The sequence below is a fragment of the Neopsephotus bourkii genome, unplaced genomic scaffold (assembly GCF_033783945.1).
Source record: "Neopsephotus bourkii isolate Nb327-2 ecotype Australia unplaced genomic scaffold, CSIRO-AGI_Nbou_v1 NB_663, whole genome shotgun sequence".
NCBI classification, from domain to species: Eukaryota; Metazoa; Chordata; class Aves; order Psittaciformes; family Psittacidae; genus Neopsephotus; species Neopsephotus bourkii.
The window spans coordinates 1,708,231-1,733,171 of NW_026901162.1; the positions used below are offsets into that span (position 1 = coordinate 1,708,231).

Here is a 24,941-nt window from a genome sequence, read left to right on the forward strand (position 1 = left end):
AATGCCAAACTTGAAAACTGTTCTGTTAGACATCCATCAGTATAGCTGGAGACCCAGAATCCAGAAGTAAGGTTCAAGAGAAGGAACTGGGAAAACAGCACTTCTCCTTCTCAGATACTAGAAATGAAACCTGCATAAAGATTTCTCCAAGAATGCTATCAGTCTTCAGTTAGAAGGGTCATGCTATCACTGGCTAGCTGCTGGAAGGAAGAGAGAGTTTTCTTTTCTTTCCCACTTTCCATAAAACACCAGTTACTATAAAAGGATAGCTGGAGCTGTGCTGCTTTCTTCCTGTGCCTTGGGCTCCATTTTTAAAACTTCCCCCCCCCCCGGCCCCGTATCTTATCCATTGTGAATAACTACTGCACTTTCCTGCTGTTAATAGTTTTGACATATGGCTGCAACAATATAAAATGGACATTTCAGATAACTTAAGAGCTGGGTACAGGCTTCTAAAAAGCAGTAACTGGACTTGCAGTCTTGTTAGTTATGCATGGCTGCTGCTTGTTAAAATGCTACTGTGCAAAAGCTGAAACACTGGAACTGCCTGCTTGCAGAACCAGGAAGACTATGCTGTCTGTACCAGTCAGATTTCCAAATATAAATTAGTAACACCCTTCACAACTGAAAAGGTAGGAATATATTTAGAGTTTTAAACAAAAGCCGTAGAAATCCATAACACAGGCCTTTATGGTGACCAGAGAAAACTGCTTGTTATCATTAGAAATTATGAGGCTGCAGTTTTTAAAAGAAGTGGTGGGTGAAGTACAGAGTTACATAAAAAAAATTTAAAGTATCAGACAACCAAATGGTACAGTCAGAACGGTCACAGATACAATACTGCAGCAGTAGTTGACTGGTAATGTTTTTCAAGTGTGAAAAGGGAAAGGGATGGTCAGTCAGATAATCATACTCCAAATTATCCATTTGTGTAATTCAGTTAATCAAAAGAAAAACAGATTTAGATAAATTAATAATAAACAAGCCCTATTTTTATAAAACAAACAAACCAAAATTATCTTGATCTTGCAGACCTGAAAAGCCTTTGTATTGTAACATACAAATAAATGAAAACTACACAAAGCATATATTAAAATACAGGTTTCAACTTCCCAGTGAGTTAATACAGTTTCACTTTTCTCTGTACTCAACCCAACTCTAGTTGCCAGTGCTTTCTGACAGTTAAACCAGAAGGGGCTATCAGTGTGAGGAGGTACCTATGTGTGCATATATGTATCTATGTACCTCCTTCCTTAATGGATTCATTTAAGGCATACATGTATTACAGAGAAAGTATGCTGCTAATTTATTTGCTGAACACTAGTATCTTTACATGTGGGATATTGAACTGACAGGTTTTTATGATCTGTGGGAGTGTGACAGGTCTGTTGAACAACTAATGCTGACGCCAAGGCCAGAGTTTGAGAGTGAACTGGGTTTGCGGTACACAGAAACTTAGCTCATAGTGACGGGAGTTGGTTCCAGTTTCTGTGCCTCAGTCTATGAGCTACGTCCCTACCCAAGCTGCTTTTCCAATCCGCCTACTACACCCACCCACCTTTTGTTTTCAGAAAACGGACAGAGTTGGGGTTTGCTTTGTACTCTTGCCACTTTGATTTCGTTCTGGAACAAGCTCCCGAGCTGCAGAAGCAGCCTGGCAGCACCACTCGAACCCTAAGCACAGCAGAACTAGGGAGCCCTCCAGGAGCGGGTTAGAGCTCTTGGTCACTGACCAACCCATTGCTTATAGAAGTTAGCATGCTTCAGTTGACATTGATCCCTCAAGGGACTAGCTACCAGCTAAACAAAACTGGAGCACAGGGCTAGCTAGCCAAGCATAGATTCTCGGTGACCCTGTGTCAGGACCTGTGATCCTGTTGTAAAAGCCATTGATGTTACCTCCTTGCCCTCTGAGACTCCCAGGGAATCCCCAAGTAAATGAGGGGAGAGTTATTTACATCTCCTTCGTGTCTCCATCCCAACCTCTTTTGTTTGGTTTGTTGGTTTGTTGTTTTTTTTTTTAAGTGATGGAATACTTTAAAAAAATTACTACTTGTTCCTTTGTGAAGGCTTACTACAACAAAGCAATAATAATTTGCCCCATTAATTATAGATAATGGAAAATGTGTAAGTATCTACATGGTTAAAGTGAGCAGCATACTGTCGCTGGCGGTATCATGGCTGTTGCATACAGCCTGGAAAGGCAGACGCGCTTGAGTTTTACTGGTGGGTTACAATATTTAGAAGCTAGGAGACCTATAAAGTCAAACTATTAAATATACCGAGGGTAGAAATGCCCGTTTGCTTGTGCAGAGGAAATAGAGCAAAGATACACCACAGCAGCGAGAGCTAGCAGGACAAAGGAGATACTATTGACTCATTCCAGACTGCCGACTTAGCAGCTCAACTTTGTTTCCTTTTAACTTTTGTAACAGTAGGAGCTCAAAGCTTCTCAGTCTATTTTCTGCACAAATAGAAACACCCAGACTTCAAAAAGTAACACACTTTGAAGAAACCCAAACCATTAACACATGAAAAACTGTGTGTGCTGCTAAACAGGGCTTCACAGTTCCTTGGATTTGCAGTGAGTAAATGCTGATCTTTACTATTACCCTGCTGCATTCTGGCAAACAATTCTCGACACATTTCTAAAACACTTTTTTGTTGGGTTTAGTGTGATATGAATTTATTGACTTTGCAGTAGGTAAGTACTACTTCAATATTTTCACAGGCTAAATAACCCCCCCCCAAACCCACTTTTTCTCTCCCCCAAGTAGCATATTGCAACAAGTTTCTGACCCTATAACATTGCACTGGTAACACCGGGGGAAGCAGAGTGTGTACGAAACCGAGATTTTGTTCTCGGTACTTAAATGTATTTTTCATTGAATATGTATACATGTATATAAAAAATAGCTTTTTATTGTCCACTCTGGACAATGACGTGTTCAAGGCCACCAATGTGACATTTTCTCTGTGCCAGCCCCACCGGGAGCATGTTTCAGACACAGAACCGGCCCCTCGTGTCCCCGCTTGCACCCAGAGGGAATGCGCCAGGCTTAGGCGGGGGTTTAACTTCAGAGATCTGACCCGTTTACAAACACACTCTCTTCCCTCGCAAGAAGTCGCTTCTCGAGCGTGTAGCATGCGTTTGAAACGTCATAAACCGTCACAAAACGTCATAAACGCCAATCAATCGGCGGCACCTAAATCACTCTCATGCTGGAGGGTCTAAGTTCTGTTTAACTTCTGAAGTATTTAGTCTTAGGCTCGGCTCTCCAACCCCCTTCAGCAGGGGAAACCAGGCGGGGCGCCCGTGTTCTGGCCTAGGCGTCGAGGCCCGCGCCCCCCCCCCCCCCCCCCGTTAGTGAGGCTGGCTGTCAATCATGCTACGTCACAATACGCCTGTGTGAGCGCTGTAAACAGTCGGGCGGGCGTGTGTGTGTGTGAATGACGCGGGGGTGAGCCTCACCCCCCCGTCGGATCGAGCGCACGCCCGATCGGGGGGGGGGGGGGGGAGAGGCGCGCCCCCCTTGTTTCCCTGCACTCATGGTAGCGGCACTAAAGGTAGCATCACTGGAGCAGGGGATGATGTAATTCTCCCTCCGGCCAGTAACTGCCTGCGCTAGCACCGATCCGACTGGCAAAGGGGAAGGGGGGGTGTTGTTTTACGCGTGATCGTAGCAGCAGCATCTCAGTGCGCCCCCCCACCTTTAAACCCCTCTCCGCTCACACTCCCACCCCCCCCCTTCCTTGTGGGGGGAAGGGGTTTGAAGAGGGGGAGCCCCGAGGCGTGTGTGCAGGGTAAACACGCCGGTGAGCGCGGCACCGAGTGGTAAACAAGTCTAAGGTGCCCTCCGCCGCACGGCAACTTGCTGCGGGCGGGGTGTTGTTCTCCCCCTCACCCCCCCCCGCGCACACACACCCGCACACACACACACACACTTCCCCCTAACAAAAGCCCGTTTAATATCAGCGTCAGCTTTTGTTCGGCGGGCAGAGGCAAGCGTCCCCACTCCCGATCACCTTATTTCACCGGGTCGTGCTTCCCTCCCACCTCGTCCAAATCCGCGGGTACCCCCGCGCCGTCCCCCGTGCGCGCAACCCCTGCACTTAACCGCCTCTAACTGCTCCCCCTCCCCCTCCCCGAAGCGCCTGGTCCCTCCTCTGGGGCTGCAGGCAGGTAGGGGAGCAGGCAGGCCCCCCGTCCCAGTCCCCCCTACCCCAGTAGAAAAGGCAGTAGTTAAAGGGCACTTACTGTCAGAAGAGGAGGGGAGGAAGCCGTACTCTCGGCGCAAAAGCAAAACAGCCACTCGCAGGACGTTGCCAGCATAGGAGACAGCGAGGAAAAAAAAAATATAAATAATCTTCCAGTAGCGTGTGTGTCGAGGGGGGGAAGAATTCGCCTTTTAACCGGAGAAGAAATAAAATCAAAAAATAACAGTGTGTGTCCCGTCCCCCCCTCGCCCCCCGGTTGCCTTTTTTGTGCAGTTTCAGCAAAGCTGCGAGGAAGTTGGTTCTTTTGTTCCACTATTTATAGATTGCGTCAACATTGCGAAAAGGAGAAGGCGGAGCGGTGGCACTTACTCCTCGCCGAGGGGGGGTGGTGGTGGTGGTGGAAGATATCGGGGTGGAGAGGCGGGCCGGGTGGGGAAAGGAGGGAAGGACAGAGAGAGAGACGGACAGGCAGCATACAAGCGACCTCAGCGCTCTCCCCATCCGCCGCCCCGAGCAACGCGGGGGGAACCGGGCGGAGCGGCGGCGGGGAGAGCAGCGTTGCTTCCCCGCCCGGTTGCCGCTGCCGCACAGCACCGCCCCGCGGGCAGCAAGGAGAGACGCGCTGAAGCGAGCGGCGGAGCCGCTCCGCTCTCTTCAGCGCGTCTCTCCTCGTCGGTAGCCTCCACTTCCATCCCCCGGTAGAACCTGTTGCGAGCCCCTCGGTTGGGAGCTCCGAGGGCAGGTGCACGCACCCGTCCAACCGTGTTTTCTTTCCGAGGTGGGCGAAGGGTTAATCTGGGAATAACATTTTAACAACCGGGGGGTCGTGAAAGTTTGAACCGGGGAAGGAATGGGGGGCTAAGGGGGAGTGGTGTGTGTATGTAACCGGCGCTATTTTTGGCCGAAGGCCAATGTTTCTAAACTGAATGTAAACAAAGAGAACTGCAAACACCAGAGGAGGGCCTTCCACCGCCGCCGAGGCTGGGGAACGGGTTCCCCAAACGGGTCCTGAGCTTTGACCACCTTCCCCCCACCCTCCCCGCCGGTTCCCTCTCCCCGTCCTGAGCGCCTTCGGGCACCCCGGCCGCCGCCCTCGGGTGCCGCGGGGCTGGGGGAGCTTTATGCCGGCGAGGCCGGGCAGGGCAGTGAGCCTCAGGAAAGCAACCAACACACACACACACACTCACACACTCAGACACACACACAGTCTTCTCTTTTTTTTTTTGTTTGCTTTCAACACCCGTCTTGTGGGGGGTTTTAGGGTTTTGTTTTGAGAGCGAGGGCTGGCCCCTCCCGCCCCGGGAGGAAGAGCCGCCGTGCCCCGGGCGGGCGGAGGCCGTGGCAGGGCTTGTCCGAGCCTGCCCGAGCGCTCCCGGCTCCGGCCTCGGTGCTCGGTGGAGCCGCTGGTGCTGGTGCTGTTGCTGGGAGAAACATTCGCGGGGATCCTGCTCCGACGGCGAAACCGTCCATGTTTAGACAGGGAAGTCCTCGCCCGCTGGCACTACGGCCGGGGCTGGAGAGCAACGGCAGGGAAGGGGAAGGCTGGGAGCCTGCGCGACCGCGACACCGGGTGTGCGATTGCCCCAAAACACCCGCGAGGGACACATGGGGCGTGCGTGTTGCCGGTAGAAATAGAGCGCTCGGTCGGGAGGAGTTTTGGGTTATCTTTTTCCCCCTACTGCTCGCTTTTGTGAAATCTATGGGCGGATGATTTCCCCTCTTAGTTGTGCTTCGTGACAGCGGCTGCCGTCCTGGTGATAATTTTCTGGGGGAGAGTGGGAGTCCCTCGGAAATGTCCCCAGCCCGCTCACGGCCCCTGCCTGCTGCAGCGCTGGGGAGCGGAGGTGACGGCTGGGAACACCTCCGAGGGGTTAAAATCCAGCCTCTGAGTGCAGTTCCTGTTCTGGAGAGTCCCCTCATCCCGGGCTTGACTCCCGTCCTCAGCTCCGCGCTTCGCGGCGAGGTCTCCGTCCCGCTTCGCTGCTCTTGCGACAGGACACGGCGCTTGCTCATCCTCCGTGTGGACAGCGGCTCCTCTCCTCCCGCTCTGCTATGGGCAAAAATAAAAATAATAAAATAAAGGAGGAACAAAAAAGAAAATAACGAAAATCGCCCCTTTGGAAGACGGACATTTCTCCGTGTCGCTCAAAAGACTGACCGTCTTTTGCGCACAAAACCCGTGGCCAGAGGGAACTCTGTTAATAGCCCTTTAAGTGACGGTGTAAAAACTGACTGGTGGTGGAAAGTAGTAACTAGTGGTAACAAAGAATAGATCCAAACTACGAGCCGTGAATAAGCCTTCCTGGAAGAAGCCGTGCAGAATGGGGAGTAGGCAGGCGATTCGCTTGCTACTTCTCTAAATCTAGTAAAAATGGGGAGTGTGACGCGCTGGCACAAGTTTTCTTTAAAAAAAAAAAAAAACAGCGCCAAAACCAACAAACCCACGTCTGTAAGATAAAAGATTAACAAAATAAATGAACGTAGGGGTGTGCTGGCAGTGGCGAGGGAGGGCAGGGGCGGGAGGTGACACGCTCAGAGCCGGGGGCTGAAGCGCGGCAGGAGCCCCGGCGTTCAGGAGCGTTGCAACAGCGCCTTGGGAGCCTCGAAAGAAAAGCTGAATTGTTCAAACTCGGGTAACTTGAGGGAAATCGTTCTGACCTACATCGCTCCTCCGAGTCAGCAGCGGCAGCCCCGGCCCCGGCGGCTCCGGCCGCGCTCCCGCGGGCGCCCCCTCTCCTCTCCCGTCCCTTCCCTTCCCTTCCCCCGCCGCTTCCCGGGTTTACAAATAAACCCGCCTGTATCGAGACGGTTTCACTTCTGCCGGCAGGAATGCCTCCGCCTTCGGGGGTGGTTGGGTTTGGTTGGGTTTTTCTGTTTCTTGTTTAGTTTTTGGGTGCTTTTCCCCCCAGGTTTGCGGGCAGAGCAGTGTGTCTGCCTCGGGGCTGGTTTACCAGCTGGTCTGTGAAGGGAAAAGATACTTTAAACGGAGTACAAAGTTGGTTCTTTTCCCAGGTTTTTAAGAGCTATACTTTATTTTCCGCAGGGTTACCGATTGTTTCCTGCACAGGGCAGTAGATGCCTTATAGGGAAAAGTTACTACGTGTTGCACATTGCGCTTAAGATAGAGAAGGAAATTGTATTTCCTATCACAACCTTACCAAACAGCTTTCCATATTCCTCCTGTAATCTAATGTGAAAGTAGCAACGATTAAGCTCCCAATGTCCACATTCTCAATACTTATAGTTTAATCCAGCTCGGACAGCTAGCCCGACTTTTTATTTAGCGCTCGGCACCAGGGGAAGAACCAAGGGCATTTTACCAACTTGATTCAAATAATCTGTACGCGGAGTTACCGCATTGCCCCAGCCAGGCGAGGGACTGTGGAAACCACCCAGCCAGCTTGGTTTTATATTTAAAATGGCGAAAGAATCGAGGTGAAATGACCTCAAAAAAGCCCAACGTTGCTTTTCGGAGAGAAGCCCTGGATACCTTTCCCTTGCCCTCTTCTCACCCAGTTCTCACTTCGTATTTACCGACAAGCTGTTGACAGCAAAGTGAAACGACAAAACTCGGCTACAAGCGCCTGGAATTTCTGGTCAGGCGTTTGCAGGGGTTACACACCAGTCCAAGCGCCTCTTCTGGTGTTATCATCACTAGTCCTCATACCTTTTTGCAAACTTTTAGGGGGTTATTGGCCAAGTACGGCATCTCCCCGTATTTCAAAATGGGTCAGAGAAATTAAATCTTATTTCCTATATATTTTAAAAAAGAAATTTTCCCAACAGTGGTGGGGAGTTGATTTGAAGCTCTTTACTAAACTTTTAGCAGCGGTGCGTATCCCCCCAGTAGTGATATTTCAGTCTCCTTTCTTAAGCTACCAGGGAAATTTGGAACCAGCGATCGAAAGCGGATCCCGGTGCCCCTGGGCGGGGAGCGGGGCGGAAAAACGCCGGCTCTGGGTTTGGGGCTCGGGGAAGGGCTGGTTTCGGCGGGGAGGTGGCTCCTTGCCAAGCCCCGTTTTCCTCCCAGCTGCGTTTTGCAGCTGGACTCGGGGGGACGTAGGGACGAGCCATGGTGCCGCAGCCACCTCTGGGCGGGTGCTGCCAGCCCTCTCCAGAGAGAGTCAGCGCCTTCCCCTCATCATTTGTTTTATTTTATTCTATTTTATTTTATTTCAAAGAACCCGCAAAATTCCCCCGTGGTGTCACGGAAAGAGCGCGGTGGTAACCGCCGCTTCAGAGCTCTCCTTGCTCGCAAGCCCCAAATGTTGCAGGCGGGGGAGAAGGCGTTTGTGCGGAGGGTGGGTGAAATAAATAAATAAAAAGATAAAAATCCGATACAGCTCGGGAGGAGAAGAGGGGGAGGAAGCACGGGGGGGTGAGAAGGGATTTGGCAGTGCCGGGGCTGACACGGTGCGGCTCCCTTTCCAGCGAAGCGGGAGCGACTCCGGCATCCCGCTGGGATGGGATTTGCTCGGGAGTTCCCCGGGAGCCCTGCGGCTTCCCCCGGGCTGCAGCCCCCAGGCTCTGCGAGGCGGCCCCGGGACCCGCCGCCCCCTCCCCGAGCAGCCCCGGCGGGGAGAGCCCCCTCCCTGTTGCCTCTGTATCCACAGAATGGGCTCGAAAAGAGGGGTTTTGGGAAAGCTGTGGAGGGAAAGGACGTGCTCTGCGCCACAAAACGAAGATTTTGGGGCTTTTTTCGATCCCCACTGAGGTATTTTGAACATTTTTATTTTTTTTTCTCTCTGGAAACTTTTTTTTTTTGGGTGTGTTTAGAGCCGCGTAATTTCGTCATTATTTCTTTAGACCCCGTTGTCTATATTCAGCGTATGCAACCAGGTTGCTAAATACCGGGATGTGTTTTTTTATTGCTCGTACCAACTGGATCTTTGCAAAGCTTAATGAACCCCGTGCGCCTCATCACGTTCGTTTCTGCGATCAAAGCCCTTGTGCGGGCAGGCTGCGGGCAGCTCCGTGCTGCCCGGCGGGGCAGGGCTGGCGGGGCACCATGGCAATGGATGCGGAAGGGTTGTAGCCTTACAGGATGTTACCGACCTTAAATCAAAGTCCCGGGACGGTAAGAGCGAAAACCTGGTAGCTGTCCAAGAACAAAATCGTTATTTTTAATTGAGTCGAGGTTTTGGAATTTTTTTTCCAATTATTTTTTTTTTCTTCTTTCCAGTGGTTTCGTTCTGTGTAAATTAGTGGAGGTTTTAAAACCTGCTCATTATGATTGACTAGCAGGAGGACATACAGCAAATAATGTCAGGTCTTAGCGAAAGAAATACGGTAACCTGGGTTTGGAGAGCGGTGTCCCAGCGACGACTTGTCTTTTCCCGATTGTTTTTTTTTCTTTATATATATATATATTTCTTTATATATATATATATTTCTTTATATATATATATATTTCCTTTTAACTTTAATTATTTCAGAGCTTTGGCCAGGAGCAGGGGGTCTCATCCCAGAAATGCTCTGCCCGGAGAGTGCCTGCCGGGCACCAGGGGCCCGGGGATCTCACTTCTCCTCCCCAGTCACGGATATTAAGTTTCTCTTCCCATTTCGTTCCCCAGTCCGAAGATTTGTCTTGCTAATAACTAAATCTCAGTATGACGGCTCGCTTTCGTGCCAGGCTCAACACCCCCCTCATCCCTTCGATGGCAGGTTTCTCGGCGCCCCGTTTTCGGACACCCCTTTCCTCGGGGATATCCTCAAGCCCATGTTTTTATGCTTCCCTCCAAGTCCCTCTCCCGCCTCAGTGGCACCGGGGTTATCGGAATTGTCTCTTGTCAAACTTCGCGTAGATTTGGGTGTAAATTCAGGTAATTTGAGCTCTACAGACAACTGTTACCTTCCTATTTGGCAGAATTAAATCAAGCAACTTAAAATCTCGTCGTTAAAACCACCAAACACAAATCCTCGGCTCGCTGGGTGTCTGTTGGTACTTTTATTTTTCCCGGCACATCAGGAATTATTTAAAATATAGAAAGAAGCGAAGAATCACCTCCTTTTAGCAGAAGATCAAGTAGTGTCATTAAGCAAAGAAGTTCAGAGAGTCGGGAAGAGTTGGGATATGGCTGTTAAAAAAGCAGGAACAACTTTTTTTTGGTGGTTTTTATTTTTTCCTTCTTTTTATTTTTCTTCTTTGATTTTTCTTCTTTGTTATTTTCTTTCTTTTTTCTTTCTCTCTCTCACCCCCCCCGCCCCCCCTCTGTTTTCACTCTTTCTCCCCAGAGGTAACCGCCCTTTGGGCTTGAGACCGCTGCTTCTATTCGGCTTCTTGCTCCTCCGGGGAAGCCCCCGATCCCCGGTGCTGCTCCTGGACGGTGCCGGTGAGACGGGGGGGGGTCCCGGCTCCGGGGCCATGCCTACACCAGCTCTGGGTTAGGCGGGGCGGGGCGGAGAGCCGCTGGCAGCCCGCTTCAGATCTGCTTCCCAAGCTAGTTCTCGCTTCCGGGAAAATGAGTGGTTACTGGAAAATATTCAAGTTGTTCGGATGGAAACTTTCCGGTGTGTTGGAAATACGGGAGGACAGCGGCGGGAATGACACCAAAAGTAACTTCTGGCTGCCTGGAACGCACGAAAGACTTTCAGGACCTGTTAGCAAATGACAGTCACATCCACGCCGCTCCGCTGAAATCGAACCGCCTGTGTCTGGGGGGATTTCGGCGTTGTCTTCCCTCTCAGTCCCCGGGGAGCCCGCCATGCACCCCGCCCGGCCCGTGGGGCGCGATGCCGCCGAACTGCGCTCTCCGTGCGCTCACGCTTCCCCGCGGGGCAGCGGATTTTCACCGTATGCGGCCGGTGTTCGTTTTCCCCCGCTCCCCTCCGTGTCCCTTGGCCGCCCTGGGCCGGGCAGAGGGACCGGGCGCTGCACGGGCACCGCCGCCGCTGCCACCTGCGCTGCGCTTCCCAGCCGGGGCCGGCGCTTCGGCGGGGCCGCGGCTGCTTCCAAGTCATTAGTGCCTCTTCGTTATTATTATTTGTTTTAATTGTTCCTCTGCACCAGCCTCTTATCTTTTCCTCGCAGACACTGGAGCCAGTGAAGCCAGTGGCGTGCAGACGGTTGCGACTCGCAAGATCTAGCGTTTCCCCTCCTCTCCTCTAAACGCTGCAGTTAAAACGCTGGTGGTGTGAGGGTGATTCTCCTCCAGCTGCTGCTGCTGGTCAGTATTTACCACCAGACAGTCATTTATCTCCCGGGCCCAGAATATTTATTTGTCTATTTGTTTGTTTATTTAGTTATTTTCCTGGAGAAAAATGCGAAAGAGATTTGTGTCCGGCCATTTTCTACAAACTTGACACCCGAGTTGCGGATTTGTCAGCGCTCGGAGTTCCATGGTGGAGCTGGAGAGTTGCTGGAGTTTCCCTGCGCCCGCAACCCTATGAACACGACAGCTGGGCTGCGAAGCTACCCGAGGGTTCCATTCACAGAGCTCTCAGCTGCTTCTCCTGTCTGTGTCGTGGTGGCAGCGGCGGTGGCTGTCCCGGGACACGATCAACCCTGCCCGTGGCTCTGGGACTGTCATTTAGGGGGGGTGTGCTGGACGAGCTCCCCTTGTCGTGCTGCCTGGCCGGTGGTACGCGGGGTCCAGGCTCGCGCGAGGCCACCCGGGGGATCTGTGGGAGGAAGATGGATCCTCACGGGATCTGAGACAGTGCTGGGACTCTGGGACTGCGCTCGAGCAATGATGGGACCGTTGGGATGGTGCTGGGGCTGTCCTGGCACAGCCTGGGACAGTGCGGGGATAACGCTGGATCAGAGTAGTGCTGGGACAGACTGGGACTGTCCTGGAAGTTAGGATAGTGCTGGGACATCCTGAGATGGTACTGGGACTGTCCTGGAACAGTGCTGGAATAACGCGGGAGAGTTAGGATAGTGCTAGGGCAGTCTGGGGCTGTCCGAACAGTTGGGATGGTGCTGGGACAGCTGGGGCAGTGGTGGGCAGGCTGTGAGAGAGCAGCGCCAGGAGGGGTAAGCAGCCGGGCCGGGCCGGGCCGGGGGAGAGGCACGACAGGCACGGACGGGCAGGCAAGGACGGGGGCAGCTGCCTGTGGCACCGCCGCCGCACCAGGGCCCGGGCCGCGGAGGGGTGGATTGGGGGGGACACCCGCTCTCCCGACCACATCCCTCCGGGCGCCGCGGCGGAAGGTCCGTGCGGGAAGGGCCGGCGTGCGGGAGCTGGCACCGGGCTCTCCCTGCAGCTCGCTCCGGGCTCCTCACAGCCACCCGCAGCCTCTCCGCGCTCTCCGGTAACACGGGGCTGCCCTACTGTCTGTTTGACGCATCCCGCATCTCTTCCATGTACAAATCAGTGTCTAGCCTAGAGCTCAGAAAGGCGGCAGATAGATAACCTCGTTCCCGCCTGGCTTCTCTACGGCTGCAGCCGGTACACTTTGTGGTCTCCTCCCTTGTTTTGGGGGGATTTTTCCCCTCCCGGAGGACATCCCCGGCGGCTCCCCCCAGCTCGATGGTGACCCGACGTGCTCCCGCTAGCAGCCCTTGTTCCCCCCATTCCCTTGTGGTGGCAGAATCGGGCCCGTCAGCTGGAAATTAAAGGGAAAAATAAAAACAACCCAAAACTCTAATGAACCTCTTTTTTCTTCTTCTTTTTTTTTTTGTTTTGTTGTTTTGTTTTGTTTTTGTAATTATTTTTTTAAAAGCAGAGTTATGTTTGCATCTCAGCTGTGGCCTTTTAGAGTTCCCAAGCAAGCTGAAAGCTATTGGAGTACCTTATGTACCCTTAAGTGGGGGACAACAGTTCCAGGGGAATAGACTTACTACATAGAGTTATACATACTTATATCAACGATATTGATACTCATCTGTTGAAACTGACAATTACTTGCACTCTGGAATGCTGGTGTCTCTGAAAAAATACTTTATTCATTACTTTTGCTTAGAGATATTCTTTCTTAGCCATGTACATTTATCAGACCAAATTAATTAAAGATACGTGTTTCCTGCGGTCCTACAGGACAACTTTAACCACCAGTGAAATTCTACTTGACTTGGCAATGTAACAGTGGGGATTTGACTCATAAAGATGTAAATTAAGAGTAAATAGAGAAAAAATGTTTCTTTGCATACATCTGAACGTCTATTTCCTCATTTTAATAGATTAATTAATGTTACTTCTTTATCATAAATTAATAAGTGCTTTTGGGGGAATTCAGGGAAGAGTAACCAAAATGATTAGCATGCTAAAGGGCTAATATATGGAGAAACACCTGTGTATGAAAACACCTTGCAAATGAAAAGAGTTTGGGTAATGACACGTGTTTGGGGCCAGGGAGATTTGCAGCATGCAAGAGTAATAGTAGCGCTCCTGCTGAGGTGCTCACTCATACTAGCAATGCTCAGTGCTTAAGGACAACCATAGGTTCCAGCCTAGGCTTCAAACTGGTTTTGAGTCGTTGCTTCAAGGTGTGTAAACTCTAGAGAGAAATCAGATTTCAGAAGCTTCACACACCTGACCTATCGTGTCCTCTTACTCAGCGTGACTTAATGTGCAATGAGTATTTGTCACTCTTCTGAGAGTCCAGATTTTCTCATGTATTTCACAGCAAATTGAAGCACTTGATTTGGGACTTTTTGTATCCTATCTTAGAGGCTAGGTCCCTGAAGTCTGTATGTGGTAGCATCTAGCTTACAGGTACCATACCACTTATATTTCTTTTTCCTTATATTACAGTCATTCTTCTCCACAAAGAAACAAATAATCGTGGGGAAAAACATCTAAAGGAGAAGAATGTCCCCTCAGGATCAGCATTTCTTCACTTCAACAGGTATTTTAAAAATTCTTTTTATCAGCTGTAACACCCTGTTTTTGTTCGCATGTTGCCTACTTGGCTTATAAACTTACATGGATAAGATAATCTCTGGGGAGTCCAGAAACCATCTACATTATAGCACTTCTGTATACTGACTTACAGTGATTATGGAGAATTGTAGCATGCTTATAAAATGTCATACTCACATCATAGCCAGGATGGCCTAAGGGTGTAAACAAGGCAGATAAAGCTACAAAACCTTATAGGAAGTCTTGTTAGTTGTTAAAAGAATTTCAGTGTAAAATGATACAGAGAAAGTATTTGCTCATCACAAAATAATTACCTTATTAAAGGCAGTTTGGCTTTTACTACAGTTCAAGTGACTCAACTGTGTGTGGTACTATAAAAACTGTAAGTTAACACAATCAACACATCTTTGTATAGAGCCTTGCTTTCTACCTGTAACACACAACCTTTTCTAGGACACATTGGCTGTCTCTGGTACAGCTTTTGGGAAATGGAGCAGCAACACCTAATTCACTGTCCAGAAGCACATTTGGATCAGAAACTCAGGCAAAGTTTTCCACATGAAAATCTCATCCATCTGAGAACATACTGAGTTACTTGGTGCTTGGGGAGCTCAGATGGGACCGTAGGCCCGGATCCCCAAATGTCACCTGGGATCCTTGGGCATCTGACTCCTATTTACATCTTTCTTGTTGGGTGATAGGAGGTAAGTATCTGAGTAGCTTTAGATTTTGAGCCTCATTCTCTTATTAGGCATTATATCAAAGATCTGTCATTGCACCTGTAAATGTACATTTACTAGGAAATAACCTGGACAAGGATATCCTGCTTCCAGTGAAGGGATTTCAGCTGTTCTGGTCTAGTGTTCTGCACTGCACTGTTAGAGAACTGCACTCCATTTTGTAATTGGCAGGAGGTGAGATTACTGCGTTAAGTAAATCTCTTAGTTCCTGAGGATAGGAGAGAAATATCAGTCTGTTGAAAAGGACCTCCAAGGTTAATCCCATGTAACTTCATTTGGAAGGAAAAAGAAGAAATCTCAGAAACATTGCAAGAATGTATAGGAAGGGGAAAGTGAAAAAAAGTGGGGTGGGAGGGCACAGCAAGAAAGAGAAGAGGGAAGCATAGGTCTGAGTTATCCAGGGTCATATATAAATTGATGTATATCCAGGAAATGTACATAATGCTCTCAAAACTTGTAAGTAATATGATGATAGAAAGAATTGTAGGTGAGGTATATTCTCATGAGTGTGGGTAGTCAGAAGTTTTGTGCTTGTCTTCAGTAGAAACTAGTTTCAGCTGCACTAGAGCCATTCACTTACACAGTGCCACTTAGAGGACTTACCTGAGAGCAGTTATCTTCAAAATAATTTGGAGGAATAAATGGCTTTTCACTGTTGTCATAATTAAAATGGTTATTTTCATTACATTTATTCATTTATTTATGAATGTGGACGGCTACTGCAGGAGCAGGTACACTATGTATACTGTAATACGTGTCTCACTGACTGGCCTATCTCAGCCTCCCAGGAAAATCAGCTGCATGCTCACCCCATGCCAAGTTTGAGTGAAGAAATCGGCATTGTGTAGTCTCCCAAAGCTCAACAGATTGTGGGTCAGTCCAGGGCTTCCTATCAGGCAGGAAGCAGTCTGCAGAGGGGCCTTCCCGTAACAATGAATGGCTTCCCTGAAGCTGTCACTGAGGAATTGCAATTTACAGTACTCTGCCTGAATGTGTTATCACACAGGAGGCAACTATGTGGAAATAGTTTAAAATATATGGATTACTGATATCACATGCATACTCATGCTAATTATATTGGCTGATTGAAGAAACAGGGCAAAGCTAATTAGCAGAATAAGGTTTTTGAACAGAACATTTTTGAACGTTCTACTGCCAGAATTGCTGCCCTCAAGGAGCTTTCTAGAATACATACATGCACTTGCCACCTTGCTACAGAAGCTGTCTACTGGAAAAGTCTGTGGTCATCTCTACTCCTTCCTTTTGGAGCCCTCGTCTCTGAGGAAGGAAAATAAGCATGTCATATGAAAAAACCCCAAAGTTTGGGCTTGATATTTTAACTTCCCTTTGCAAGGCAGCTGCTGCATTTGCACATGTGGGAATCTAGTGAGCCATACAATCTTAGGCTGAGGATTTCTATTCACTAGGGATTAGCTGAACTGTTTTCCTAAATCAGTCACCAGATCTGGATTCCAAATTAACAAAGTGGTGCTGAGCCATAATGTAGACGCTAGGTAGCAGCTGTGCAAATTTATTCAATGAAAGCATTATAAAAGCAGGCTGTCTAACTGCCTTAGCTTTAGTGCAGTGAACTCTGAGAACTAGCGGACTTACTGAATTTATAACAAGTAAAAAACTCAGGTTCATTCAGCTCCAAGGATGCTGAATGAGAAATGCTGGTTGTTGCACAATTATTCTTAAGCACAACTACTCACAACACAATGTTTAGGAGATGCAGAATGACTGCATTCTAGAAAACAGTGTTAGAAAGGACCTTATTGAACCTCTCCCTATGCACTGATGACCCGCTGTCTTTTCCATTTGTCAAGCCTGTGCCTAAAGACATCCAGGGTGTCTTGCTTTCAGCTTTAAGTTATTTTTTCTTCTTCCTAGTAGCTGGTGCAGTGCTGTTTTGGCTTTATTCTGAGAATAATGCTGATAACACACCAATGTTTTAGTTGATGCTAAGAAGTGCTTACTCTGATCAAGGACTTTTCAGTTTCTCATGCTCTGCCAAGGCAGAGGGGCACAAGAAGCTGGAAGGAAGCAGAGATACGACACCTAATGCAAACTAACCAGAGCGGTATTCCATACCACAGCACGTCATGCCCACTATATAAACTGGGGGGAGTTACCCTGCAGGGCAGACTGCTGCTTGGGTCAGGCTAGGTATCAGTCAGCGGGTGTTGTCCAACAGTTGTTGGACTGTTCTTACCTCAACACATGTGGTTTACATTCTTTCGATTCTCCTCCCCACCCCCCTTGGAGGGGAGGTTGGGAGGCGGTGAGCAAGCGGGTGTGTGGTTCTGAGTTACTGGGTGGACTTAGACCATGATACAGGGATGGAGATTTCATACACACCACCACCACCCCCCCCAGCCCCATGCAATCCGTGCCAGTGTTTAACTATCCTTCATATTGGAGGTCTTGGTGTGTTTTCTGTAGTCATCTATAGACTAAACCATGTCAATCCTTTTGCTTTTTCTCCATAGGTGTCATGTTTTTTTGACCTCTGACAATTCTTAACCTCTCTTTTCTGGACTCCATCCAATTCCTCTTTTGACATATCTCAAACTAGACTCAGTATTCCAGCTAAGAGTTGGCTGCTGTGTGCAGATAACTCAAGTCTCCTGAAGGCTGTCTGACTCTTTATATATCCCACTCTGGGGTTAGCTTTCTTTTTTCACTTAAATGCAGCAGTGTAGTTGATTATATCCTGGCTGTGCTCCCCTCTTTTCCACAGGGCTGTTGTCTTACTAATTCTTGCCTAGCCTGTATTTGTGCAATGTGAAAGTGCAGGACTTTGTATACTCTGTATTGATTTGGCACCTACTTTTAAGACTGTTTCTCCAATTTGTCAAGGTAATCTGAATTTCAAACCTATCTTCCAGTGAGCTGGCAAACTATTAGCATGGGGTTATCTGAAGTAATGAATAAGCATAATTTATCTTCTCTCATTCAGGTTGTTAATGGAAATACTGAGAAGCTCTAAATTTAGCTCAGATTCCTGGGGAATCCTGGTTTATGCATCCTTTCATTTCAATAACTAACCATTTAGCTAAGCATTGGTAAATGCTTTTAGTGAATGACTTCCCAGCCAGTTTGTACTCATCAAATGCTAGTTTCCTATAAACTGTATTTCTCTGTCTTAGGTAGAAGAATAATACATGTCAGTATAAAAAACAGTCAAGATATGACACCTCCTGCTTCTCCCATCTGTTATCCTGTTGCAGAAGGAAACTAGATTAGTATGTCACTACCTAGTCTAGTAATCCACAAAAGACTGTATAGATTTAATTCAAACCTTTATGAGGCCTGAAACAGCAGTTCTCAAACTATCACCTCAAGCAAAGGCACTGCCTATAAAGGGGGGCATCAACCTGACAGAAATCAAACCAAAGAAGTGGGGCTTACAAGCTGAAGTACTTCTGTCAGGGTAGATGTGCTGTCACAGTCTGTGCAGTGGGGCTGCTAGAGCAATCTGATGTGAGACACCGCCCTAGAGCCTTTTTCCATTCATCTTTTCTGCAAGTGCCTATGGTGTCTTGAGACACTAGTGTTTGAGCCAAGTGACATTCAGACACCCTTTGTAGCAAAAGATAAAGAAACAGTTGGATCTCTGGAACACACTCAGAAAAAAATAAACCATTAAAATATGACTTTCATTTGGATATGTAATGATATGTAATGACTTTCATTTGGATATGAAGCTGTCCTGCAGAGGGACAGGGGAAATACAATAAGCAGCCAGAGATCTGAAACCTACAGTCATTAACTCGATTATCCTTACAGGGCATGCCAAGATCAAACCAGGATTAGGAAAAACTTGATGCTCATTATTCATCCTTACAGGTGTACAGCATAAAACATGTCACATCACACCCCTTTATAGTCAGAAGAGATAAGCAGGTACTTCGAGTCCATAATTCATCTAGTCTGTTTTAGAGAGGAGTTGTGCCCCATTTGTGCAGAGCACGATCTGACAGGTCAGGTGTAGACATCTGTATTTTGTATGTCAAATGTTCAGTTATACATTTTTTGCTTTTTGAGTCACATACATAATGAATCACTTCTGGTCTCTTACTCCTTGTGGAGGGAGGGACAATATCTCTTCACTGGGGATGTACCGTTAACCTAAATTTTAGGAAAGCTTGATATCAGCAGAGCACTATTAAAATGTACAATATTTAATGCCTCTAGTTATAACCCCAAATATAAGCATAAGCTTTTAATCTGCATAGATTGCTGCTCTCATAACTGCCATGATTCCTCTTGATGCCTGGTTAAGAGCTGCAGGTTTAGGTGGAGCTCCTCCTAGCTCTGAAAAAGTCTTGAGAAAAAGGAAGGCTTTAAGGCTGGCATTAGGGAGTTCATACTAAGAAACTGCCATTGTCACAGAGCACAAAAGACTCCTATCTGTGAGACATGAAAGTTAATCTCAATAGGTTTCTAATGCAGATTTACTAAATAGTATTAAACACCCTATTCACTTATTCAGAGTGTAAATCCAGTATCATACAGTTCACTTCACTTGGTGGATACAGATTAATTTTCTCAAAGTTCCTTGTCTGGACAAATCCTGAGCATGTTTTTGGCCTGGTAACAGGGCTGAACTGCATGTGCTGCAGTTGGATCTGAATGGTGAGTGTCACTGTTAGAGTTCCAAGAGACAGTGCCTATCCTAGAGCCAGTGGCTTCTACATTGCTGCTTGAGAGGTTGTGGAAGCCGAAAACAGCATGGGAGTTTTGTTGTAATCTGATAGATCTGATGACCTTGATATCTTATAAGGTCACAAATTTGAAAGTTTGGTAGCATGTGTGACTAGTCTTTTAGGCTTGGCATATAAAAACCCAGTTTGCTGAACATTGATTTTGACGGGGTTTTCACAAGGCACAGAGAAGAGACATTGTATGTACCAAACTGGCAGACACACCATTTTTGCTAGACTTTTCTCCCAGAGTTCTATGATGCAGGTAAAGATACCTGTCCTGAAACTGAATTGGGAAATTCAATTAAATTCTAAAACTTGGTAAGAATTCCCGAGAAATAGTTAACCGTGATAATTCATTGCAGAAAGGAGCATAGGCAGGTGAAGCCCACACAGATGTAAAAGAACACCTGGCTTTAAAATGTTAATTGTCTGGTTTGTACCTCTCCTCCTCCTGAAGGCTCCTTACTTAGCTGGGAGGCTCTGTAGTATTGCTGTAGGACCCCACAGAAGTAGTGGGTATATGCTTGGGCCATGTAGAACAAATTACAAAGTATTTTTCCAAGGTCATTGAAATATAATGCCAGAAAATTGCCTTAATTCAGTGCAAATGATTGGCACAGTTTCTGAGAAGGTACATGGTTTTAACAGTCATGTTAGAAGACTGCAAAGTTGCAGTTTTCATGGTGATCCCCCACCCCATCTGTTTTGAAAAGGTCAAAGAATGAGATCATACTTCTGGGTCTGTGTTAGTATTATTCTGCAGGGAAGTCACTGAAGAAAATGAAAGTGATCTTTACATGTGACAGGGGTAATACTGCTGCACTCTTTTGAGTTTTCTTTGGTATCTTTGTTTCAGGGATTTTACAGGCAACTTAAAAAGATATAAAAAACTGCATGAAATTGCATGCACAGTTTTGTATCACTGTTTGCTGCATAATATATATATTATGCTAAGTAACTGATGTGGCTGTAAATGCGAGTGCGATTCATATACATTAAAATAGTGAAATTACACAGTATTTACAGATTCAACAATAATGTAGTTAATTTGCAAGTTGCACTCCTCCCTCCCTAGTGAGAAATGACGTGGAGAAGGCTGAGGTACTTATCTATCCTTTTGGCTTAGTTTTAAATGGTAATCTCCCTTTCCACATCTTTCAAGCTCCTGAACTTCAAGTCAGGGACTGGGAGAGCAAAGTCCCTCCTACTGTAAGAGAAGATCAGGTTTGAGGCCCCCTAAGGAACCTAAACATACCTAAGTCTATGGAACCTGATGAGATCCATCACAGAGATCCTGAGGGAACTTGCTGATGTAGTTGACAAGCCACTCTCCATGATACTTGAAAAGTCATCATAGAATAGTTAGGGTTGGAAAGGACCTTAAGATTGTCTAGTTCCAGCCCCCTGCCACAGGCAGGTCCACCTCCCACTAAACCATGCCAAACCATGTCATGGTAATCAGCTGAAGTCCCTGGTGACTGGAAAAAGGAAAATAGTGCACCCATATTTTAAAAAGGAGGATGCTGGGAAATACCAACCAGTCAGCCTTACCTCTAGTCATCTAAGATCATGGAGCGGATGCTCCTGGAAGATACATCAAAACATGTGGAAGACAGGGAAGGTGATTGCAGATAGCCAACATGCCTTCACCAAGGGCAAGTCGTGCCTGATGGACTAGAAGCCTTGTTTAATGGAGTGACTGCATCTGTGGACAAGGGAAGAGCTATGGATGTCATCTATCTGGACTTTTGTAAGTCCTTTGGTACAATCCCCTACAATATTCTTACCTCTAAATTGGAGACACGTGTTTGATGAATGGATTGTTAGATGGATAAGGAACTCGCTGGGTAGCTGTGTCGAAAAAGTTACAGTCAATGCTCTGATGTCCAAGTGGAAACCAGTAATGTGTGCTGTCCTTCAAGGTTCCATAGTGGGGCTAATAACTATTTAATACCTTCATCAGTGACATGGACAGTGGGATTGAGTGCACCGTCAGGAAGTTTGCAGATGATCCCAAGCTTAGGGGTGAAGTTCATTCACTAAAGGAAAGGGATGCATACACAGGGGCCTTGACAGGCTTGAGGATTAGGCCTATGTGAACCTCATGAAGTTCAACAAAGCCAACTGCAAAGTCCTGCACCTGAGGTCAAGGCAATTCCCAGTTTCAGTACAAGCCAGGGGACAAACGGAGCAAGAGCAGCCCTTCGGAGAAGGACCTCAGGATACTTGTCAATGAATAGTTGGACATGAGCTGGCAGTATGTGGCTGCAGCCCAGAAATCCAATCATGTCCTTGGCTGTATATAAAGAAGCATGGCCAGCATGTTGAGAGATATGAGAGACATGCCCCTCTACTCTGCTCAAATGAGACTCCACCTGCAGTACTGCATCCAGCTCTGGGATCCCCAGTACAAGACAGACAGAAATGCTGGAGCAGGTTCAGAGAAGATGAAAGATGTCTAGAGGGCCTAAAAATTATCAGAGGGTTGGAGCACCTCTTCCATAAGGAAAAGCTGAGAGAGCTGAGGTTATTGAGCCTGGAGAAGAGAAGGCTCTTAGGAGACCTTATTGTGGACTTTCAATATACAAAGGGGGCTTGTAAGAAAGATAGAGAGAAACTGTAGTGACAAGGAGAAGAGGCAATGGTTTTAAACTGGGTAGGCTTAGATTGGACATAAGGAAGAAACTTTTTATGCTGAGGGTGGTGAGGTGCCAGCACGGGTTGCCCAGAGAGGCTGTGGTTGCCCCATCCCTGGCAGTGTTCAAGGCCAGGTTGGACAGGGCTTTGAGCAATCTGGTCTAGCGGAAGGTGTCCCTGCCCATGGCAGGGGGATTGGACTAGGTGATTTTTACCTTAAGGTCCCTTCCAACTCAAATTATTCTATGATCGTATGATCTATTTTAAAAATGTAGCTATTTAAAAGATTTTTTTTTTTTTTTTAAGAATATGCTGATACCAGTGGCTGGTGTTATTTAAAAGAATGAGATAAGCCACGGTGTCCTAATTCTGGATGTGCCACACTTGTAGTCATGCATGTAGGCAAGTCATATTTTTGCTTCTGTATCTCTAAAATGGGTTGTTACCGAAGAATTATAGAAGGCAGGGCTAGAGCAGATTGAGGTCATCACTCCTTCCCTCTGACCAAGGCAAAATTCAATTGAATAAACCTATGTTCTCCCTAACAGATGTTTGACTAACCTGCTTTCCTGCTTTAACCTGTCTCCAAAAAAGGACATTTCAGAAGCTTACAGAGCTGCTCACTCTAGTGTTGAGTCATTTTAGAAAACTGTCCTTTTTTACTTGTGCATGTTACATGCGTAAGCCTGACCTGTAGCTTGAATCTCTTTTCTTGCAAGTTAAGCCCCTTGTTACCTCTTCTGGATCTTGACTTGAAATGTCTTGAGAATAGCTTATTTTCTTGACCTCCAGGTATTCTTGCAGCTTTACTTTTATTTTCCATCTTTTCTGATGTGCAGTGCCCAAAACTGAATGTAATGTAACCTGTGCCAAACAGAATGCAAGGATTCCTTCATATGCCTTGTCAGGTGTACATCCCATCGTATTATGACTGCTTTTTTTCATAAACAAATGATACTTTTAACTGATCTTCAGTTTATTATTTTTTTTCTCAGAACTGCTTCTTAGTCTATCCTCTCCCATCCTTCATGTGCTGCCTAAGAGTAGAGCCTTATTCTGTCTCAGTAGAATTGCCTCCTATTGTTTTCAGAGCATTTTTCCCTTTTGTTAAGATCATTTAGTTCATTACTAACCTTGTCTGGAATATTCACCTATCTGCCAGTGAGCTGTGAAACCTGGGAGAGATTTATATACTTACCTTTGGAGTAAATGTAGATGTCCACATGTGAGTTGGGTGTCTAAATGGTCTTCGTAATCAAACTAGTCAATACAATCAATGGAGCTTAGAGATGGTTCATTTCAGTCTTATGTAGGCATCTACATTTGGTGAGCTGAATGGATTGTTCATTGTACCCTTCATCATTAATTGATGTTAATTCGGTGTAAACATATCAAAGGAGGTCTGTAGGCCTACTTTAGCTTGGAAGACAACACGAAATAACATACTAAAGCTCTCTGAGAAAGACATTGCAGTGATTTTATAGCTTGTGCAGTAGGAAGGAACTGGAAGTAGGAGCCTCAATTATGCCTTTCTTTCTCATCTCTTTGTTCGCATGGAACAGCTCTGCCTCTCACCTGCCTACTCCTAGTTTTCAATTATGAAAATATTATGGAGGAATCTTATTACAAAGCAACAGGAAAAGCTTATTTTTCCCTGAGTTTGTTAAATCCCAGAACATGTATTTTCTTTGCACAGGACTCCATCCAGGGGTGAAAAGCAGCCTCAAACCTTTCATATCTCTACATTTTGGTTCCTTGGCAGAGAAGCAGATTAGCCCTAGTGTTTCTTTGGGTATATTAGTCAGGGATGGCTTGTTACTCCTGTACTTCATTTCTGTATTTATTGTTACAGCAGGTGTTTGTGACAAATAAATAAAACCGTAGTTAACATATGTGCAATTTCATTTAATGGTGAGCTTTATAACATTCCCAGGTTTTAAGCCTTTTGTGAAAGAAGGATAACATGGTGGCCATGATCTACATTTTGCTCTCGAGGAGTAGGCCACATTGTTTCCAAATGTGCAGTTTGACATTCATTGTGAATGCTCAGACAAGACTTGGGAGTCAAAATTGTTAGTCTTTGTAATGTGGAAGACTGTAATACGATGATAATACCACCTCCTATATGCATCTGTGCCATAAGGCACCAATTTTTACTCTTCTGAAATACAGATGTCTAGGGTGGGATTCTTCTAATCTAAATGTAGATGTCTGCAATATGGATGTTTGTATTTAAGCATGTCGTCTTGCTAAAGTTTATGGTTAATGGAGAGGAGGAGTTAATTCTGGGGAATTATTCATCCAACCTGTTTTTGGCATTTACTTTATGATAAGAAGAAACACATGTTAGAAGTGTCTGTTTCTTTCCTCTAATGTCCTGTTAATGAGAGGGCTGAAGTCACCCACTGCCATCAGCTGCACCCGAGACCAGGGTTTTCAGAAGACCAGAACTGTAGCAGCAGTCAGTAGTTACTGTACTGAGGCCCACAGAGAAAGGGAGGACAGCTCTTAGCCAACCTTTCAGTACCCTCAATGATACCAGACAGCAAAAGACAGACCATTGAGGCCAACTGAGCCTGTGCATTGCAACTGGTACTGCAACAGGCAGTGGAGGTTGAAGTCTCAGAAGCAAAAGCATAGCAAACTTTAGTAGTTAGATCTTCAGTATCTTCCCAGTCACTGATAAATCTGGCATCTTCAAGGAACATAATGTCCCAATATTTTTGTCTGATGCTATATGTACATCTCCTGTTTCTGCCCCTGACGATATTGATATTCTTAGATGGTATCTCTAGACTAGATTCACTCTGTATCTGCAAAAAACATATTTC

General features: G+C 46.8%; 1 long non-coding RNA gene across 1 annotated transcript in view; it reads left to right on the top strand.

Annotated features, from left to right (window-relative positions):
- Positions 1-24,941, top strand: part of LOC133212090 (uncharacterized) — an 84,245-nt gene that overhangs the window by 44,704 nt on the left and 14,600 nt on the right. The window contains exon 12 of the long non-coding RNA XR_009725388.1: positions 13,914-14,007. This is a non-coding gene — a long non-coding RNA (uncharacterized LOC133212090). The remainder of the gene's footprint in view (positions 1-13,913; positions 14,008-24,941) is intronic.